Genomic DNA, 6,680 nt, shown 5'->3' with positions numbered 1-6,680 from the left:
TAATATTATTTACTTCTTCTTCTGGGACGCAACGGCGAAAGATGCCATCTTTACCCCTTTTGAAAAGGAGCGGTTCGTCCCAATAGAAGTTTCTCACATCGTGGAAGAATTTCTTCTTGCGGTAGTAGTCAAGATCAGGGGGTACTATATCAACAGCTAGGTAATTAACGAAATCTGCATACCAGGGTACGTTATTTATTGCTAAGGAATTTTGGGAATGCTCATAAGGATCTAGGTTATTTGCTTCAATGGTTTCTACTTTAGCTATCAGTCTATCATAGGAGAAATCATCATTTATGGGTACTAGTTCAGGTTTTAGATGTTTTAGCCTAGAAAGGTGATCGGCCACTACATTTTCAGTGCCTTTTTTATCTCTTATATCTAAATCAAACTCTTGTAGTAATAGAATCCATCGGAGTAACCTGGGCTTAGCATCTTTTTTACTTAATAGGTAACGAATGGCAGCATGATCGGTGTAAACAATAATTTTTGCTCCTACTAGATAAGATCTAAATTTGTCTATAGCGAAAACTACAGTGAGTAATTCTTTTTCGGTTGTTGCGTAGTTAAGTTGGGCAGCATCTAGGGTTCTACTGGCATAATAAATGGCATGTAATTTTTTATCTTTCCTTTGCCCTAGAACGGCTCCAACTGCATAATCACTAGCATCGCACATTATCTCAAAAGGTTCCGACCAATCGGGCGGTTTCATAATGGGTGCCGAGATTAATGTTTGCTTTAAAAGATTAAATGCGTCATTACATTTTTCATCAAAAATGAATTCAGCATCTTTCATTAAAAGTCCGGTTAACGGTTTAGTTATTTTGGAGAAGTCCTTAATAAAACGCCGGTAGAATCCAGCGTGTCCAAGAAAGCTTCGGACTTCTCTAATTGTTTTTGGTGGTTTTAGGTTTTCTATAACTTCTATTTTAGCTTTATCTACCTCTATACCTTTTTCAGAAACTATATGTCCTAAAACTATTCCTTCGGTCACCATGAAATGACATTTTTCCCAATTTAGCACGAGGTTCACCTCCACGCATCTCTCCAGGATTTTCTCAAGGTTAGCAAGACAATTATGGAAATTGAATCCGCAAACCGAGAAATCATCCATAAACACTTCCATGATACCATCTAGGTAATCTGCAAAGATTGACATCATGCAGCGTTGGAAAGTAGTTGGGGCGTTACAGAGGCCGAAAGGCATTCGTCTGTAGGCAAAAGTTCCATAGGGGCATGTAAAGGTAGTTTTTTCTTGATCTTTGGGGTGAATAGGTATTTGGAAGAATCCAGAGTATCCATCTAGATAGCAGAAGTAAGAGTGTTTGGCTAGACGCTCCAACATCTGGTCTATAAATGGTAAAGGGAAATGATCCTTCCTAGTTGCTTTATTTAATTTTCTATAATCTATACACATCCGCCATCCTCCTTCTAAACGTTTTGCTACATGTTCGCCTTTATCGTTTTGCACGACTGTGATGCCTCCCTTTTTAGGTACTACATGCACAGGGCTCACCCACTTACTATCCGAGATCTGGTAGATTATACTTGCCTCAAGCAACTTAAGAACTTCCTTCTTAACAACATCACTCATTATAGGGTTTATTCTTCTCTGATGCTCCCTAGAGGGTTTTGAATCTTCTTCGAGCGAGATCCGATGCATGCATACGAATGGGCTTATACCTTTCAAGTCAGAGATATTATATCCTAAGGCTGAGGGATATCTTCGTAAAACGTCTAAAAGTTGGTTCGTTTCCTCTTGGCTCAAGGTAGCATTAACTATAACTGGACGGTTCATCTTTTCATCGAGGAACTCGTATCTCAGGTTCTTAGGAAGTTCCTTAAGTTCTAAGGTCGGTTTCTTAGGGCATGGCATAGGATCTGGGGTAAGGGATAAACATTCGTAAAGGTTATCATCGATGTAAGGTTCTTTAAAGTCATCATCTTCCTTTATGGGGGTCGATGGTAACTTAATAATTTCATTTTGTTCTAATTCTCTAACACATTCATCAATGATATCTAAGGAATATCACGAGTCTCCCATCACAGATGCCATAAGAAATTTCGAAAGTATAAATTCTATTTTCTCGTCGCCTACCTCAAATGTCAACTTTCCTTTCTTGACATCTATTATGGCTCCTGCAGTTGATAAGAATGGTCTACCTAGAAGAATTGGTATATCATTATCCTCTTTGATGTCCATGATGACAAAATCAGTAGGGATAAACAGCTGACCTATCCTAACAGGAACATCTTCTAAAATTCCTATCGGATATTTAACAGATCTATCGGCTAACTGAAGTGACATCTTAGTGGGTTGTAATTCTCCTAAATTTAATCTCTCACAAACTGCTAGAGGCATTAAGCTCACACTAGCTCCTAAGTCTAGAAAAGCTTTTTCGATGACATGATTACCCAAAAGGCAAGGAATGGAGAAATTTCCAGGATCTTTATCTTTCTTTGCTAATTTGTCCTCGGAAATTGCATTACATTCCAAAGGCCTCAGATCGTCAAGTCTACGTTTGTTGGTAAGGATGTCTTTCAGAAACTTTGCATAAGAAGGTATTTGGGTGATGGCTTCTGTGAAAGGGATTTCTACATGAAGTTTTTCTATAACTTTAATAAATTTTTGGTACTGTTTATTGATCTGGGTTTGTTTGAGTCTTTAGGGATATGGTATAGGTGGTTTATATGGCGGGGGCGGTACGTAAATTTTATCTTTGGGTTCTTCTCCTTTCTCTCGACCTTCCTGGTTTTCAGATTCTTCTGGTTCCTTTACTTTGTCCGGGGGTTTGGTACATTCCTTAGAAGTTTCGGGTTCACTTAGTCTTGGGTTTGGTGGCTCATCATAAGCGTTCCCACTTCGTAGGGTAATGGCATTGGCTTGTCCTCTCGGATTTTGTTGAGGTTGTCCAGGGAATTGTCCTCCAGGTGTAGTCTGAGGGGCTTGATTTAAAGCTACCTGAGAGATCTGGGTTTCAAGCATCTTGGTATGAGTAACTATTTGGTCAACCTTGGTTCCTAACTGAGTAATCAATTCGTTAACATGAATGTTTTGGTTCATGAACTCCTTGTTTTGTTGGGTTTGAGCGGTGATAAAATTTTCCATAATTTTCTCAAGGCTCGGCTTTGGTGGCACAGGTTGCATAGGTTGAATTGATCTAGGGGCTTGATAACTAGGTCTCGGAGGTGCATTATTTTAAATAGGATTTTTGTTTCTATAGGAGAAGTTAGGGTGATTCCTCCATCCAGGATTATAGGTATTTGAATATGGGTTCCCTTGGGTGTAGTTCACTTGCTCGGAGTGGGTTTCGTTTAATAGACTGCATTCTGCGGATTGGTGTCCTTGGGTTCCACATATCTCACAATCCGACGAAACTGCGGCTACAGTATTCGGGTTTATGCACATATGCTCGACCTTAAGGGCTAATGCGTCCATTTTAGCTTGCATCATGTCTATAGAGCTTAGTTCATGCACTCCTCCTTAGGCTTTCTTCTTCTCAACTGTCGCTCGTTCGACTCCCCATGATTGACGGTTTTGAGCCATGTCTTCGATGAGGGCACTAGCTTCAGGGTAAGGTTTGTTCATCAGAGCACCGCCTGCGGCAGCGTCGATGGTCATCTTTGTGTTGTAATGAAGTCCATTATAGAAGGTTTGAATGATTAACCAATTTTCTAAACCATGATGTGGGCATGCTCGTAACAACTCTTTATATCTCTCCCAAGCTTCGAACAACGATTCTCCTTGGTTTTGGGTAAATCTAGTTATATGGTTTCGAAGAACGACGATCTTACTCGGGGGAAAATATCTAGCAAGAAAAACTCTTCTAAGGTTATCCCAAGTCGAAATGGAATTGGGTGGAAGGGAATCTAACCATGATAGAGCTTTATCTCTGAGGGAAAAAGGAAATAATCTTAAACGTATTGCCTCAGGAGAAGCTCCATTGGTTTTAAAAGTATCTGCTAATTGAAGAAATATTTTTAAATGTTGGTTTGGGTTCTCGGTAGCGAGACCCGCGAATTGTCTCTGTTGCACTAGTTGCAACAGGGACGGTTTAAGTTCAAAATCATTGGCTGGGATGATTGGGTTTACTATACTAGAACTAGGTTCTTCGTTAGATGGTTGAGCGAAGTCCTTAAGAGGTCTTTGGTTTTGATCTTCGGCCATAGCTCTCTTAATTCTATGAAAGAATAAACGTGCGGGAGCGTAACGTTCAGGTTCCGCCAGAAGGTTTACTAAACTTAAACTTCCGGTGTTGCGAGTTCTTCGCATCGACCGGCGGGAAATAACATAAGTCTAAACGATATAACAACAGGAAAATGAAATTTGACGAAATTGTTCCCCGACAACGGCGCCAAAAACTTGATGCGTTGTAAATCTTGATGTTCTCAAGTGTACGGACGCGTCAGAGTAATATAAAAGATTATCGTATCCACAGAGACCAAGTGTCAATCTATCGTTATCTATTGTTATGGTGTTTATCAAAGGCAATTAAAATAGGTGTTTTTGTAGTGTGCAATTGAAAAGTAAAGTTTTAAAATAAATTTAATTAATAAAGACAGGGTCGAATGTAATTCACATAATTAAATGATAATCCAAGTACTTGCTAATAGAACTACTTATGGGCAATGTTTCCTACTTTGAAAAGAACTAATTTAACAGGAACTGTCGCTTTCGCGTATTCAGAACCGAGTTGTACTCCCTAATCAAACCCTCTTATTGTCACTTATAAAAAGGCGCGCATTGCGTTAGAGTAGTAAACCTATTTTTAAGAAATATAGTATCTTGACTAAGTTGAAAAGTATTATAACCTGGATTTCTTAACCAAAAGAGGTTCTTACGAACCAGACTCTAAACTTATAAACGCGTCCGAAAATAGTTTTAAAATCTCCTTTCTTCTTGATGTTAAAAACTCCTAATGAACTAGACAAAGCGCTTTCGCTGTTTTTGAAATAGTTAAAAACAATTAAGTTTAAAAAGACGTTGGACGGCTTTCGATCTTACCCAACGGAATTGAAGTGCGGGAAAACTTAATTTGAAAGTTAAAATAGCCCTTTAAGTGTTTCTACGAACAATTGTACGGATTACTGGTTTAATTACGATCCTTACATTCTAGCCTTACAAATTTAGCTAGACATGGTAAAGTAAAAGTGCATTAAAATAAATAAAAGTAGTGCGAGTGCGGAAAGTAAATAATTTAAAGCGAATGCGAAAAATAAATGAAAGTAGTGCGAATGCGGAAAATAAATAAAGTAAAAGCGAGTGCGGGAAATAAATAAAGTAAAGCGAGTGCGGGAAATAAATAAAGTAAAGAGAGTGCAGGAAATAAATAAAGTAAAGCGAGTACGGGAAATAAATAAAGTAAAGCGAGTGCGGGAAATAAATAAAGTAAAGACGAGTAATAAAAACCTGCTCCAATCGGAGGGCTGAGTAAATTGCAATGCGGAAAAGAAAATGGCGGCAGGATTAACTTCCTTCCAAAGTGCTCCAAACTCGAGTCCAGACTCTATCACAGACTCAATTACACAATTGTGGTAACACTCCAATGCGAAGCGATTACCACTTTATAAAACTGAATATATGCCTAAGTGAAACAAAGTTGCTTCTGATTTCGCCTTGTTCCAACGTTCGGATCTTCGTCTGCTCTAAGTTTGGGTGCTTGTAAAACTGAATTCGCGTTTCTATTTATAAGCAAATAAAAAAGGTGGAATTTACTTGGATGCCCTTCAACTTGAAAATAGAGGAAACCGTTTTCCTCTTGTGGCGCCCACCACAAAGCCATGGCGCCCGCCACAAGCACAAAGTGGGGCGCCTTAGTGGAAGTGGTGGGAAAACGTGGGAGTTGATGGAAGTTTGAATTGGACAGGTCATGGCTTGGACTGTGGCGCCCGCCATGGGGTAGGCCATAAGAGCAAAATGCTGATTTTTAGGGTTTTTGGCTCTTTTTCGCTCCTTTTCTCGATCGGGGCTCCTATTAAGGTAAAAACCTGAAAACAAAGGAAAACACAGTAATAACACAACAAAACGACAATAAAATAACTAGAATGCATGCGAAATCGGATTCGAAAATACGTAAATTTTAGTGTGATCAGTCAGCAAGATGAATCAGGGAAGAAAGAATATGCTATTTACTACCTGAGTAAGAAGTTCACTGATTGTGAGTCTCGATACTCGATGCTTGAGAAGACATGCTGTGCTTTGGCTTGGGCTGCTAAGCGTTTACGCCAGTATATGATAAATCATACAACTTGGTTGATATCCAGAATGGACCCAATCAAGTACATCTTCGAGAAGCTTGCTTTAACAGGGAGGATTTCTCGTTGGCAGATGTTGTTATCTGAATACGATATTGAGTATCGAGCTCAGAAGGCTATTAAAGGTAGTATCTTGGCTGTCCATTTGGCACATCAGCCTATCGAGGATCATCAGTCAGTTCAGTATGACTTCCCGGATGAGGAAATTTTGTATTTGAAAATGAAAGATTGCGATGAGCCTACACTCGATGAAGGGCCAGAGCCTGGTTCCAGATGGAGGATGGTGTTGGACGGTGCTGTAAATCAGTATGGAAATGGTATTGGGGCAGTAATCATTACCCCTCAGGGCACACATATTCCTTTTACAGCAAGGCTAACTTTCAAATGCACGAATAATATGGCAGAGTATGAGGCCTGTATTATGG

General features: G+C 39.4%; 1 non-coding gene across 1 annotated transcript; it reads left to right on the top strand.

The window, feature by feature from the left end:
• The first annotated feature begins 3,677 nt into the window (after window positions 1-3,677).
• Window positions 3,678-3,784, top strand: LOC127077875 (small nucleolar RNA R71). Its single transcript, XR_007787641.1, has one exon. It is a non-coding gene; the product is annotated as a small nucleolar RNA R71 (small nucleolar RNA).
• Window positions 3,785-6,680: the final 2,896 nt, after the last annotated feature.

This window comes from Lathyrus oleraceus, chromosome 4 (assembly GCF_024323335.1).
Source record: "Lathyrus oleraceus cultivar Zhongwan6 chromosome 4, CAAS_Psat_ZW6_1.0, whole genome shotgun sequence".
NCBI classification, from domain to species: domain Eukaryota; kingdom Viridiplantae; phylum Streptophyta; class Magnoliopsida; order Fabales; family Fabaceae; genus Lathyrus; species Lathyrus oleraceus.
This window is presented reverse-complemented; position numbering and strand designations above follow the sequence as displayed.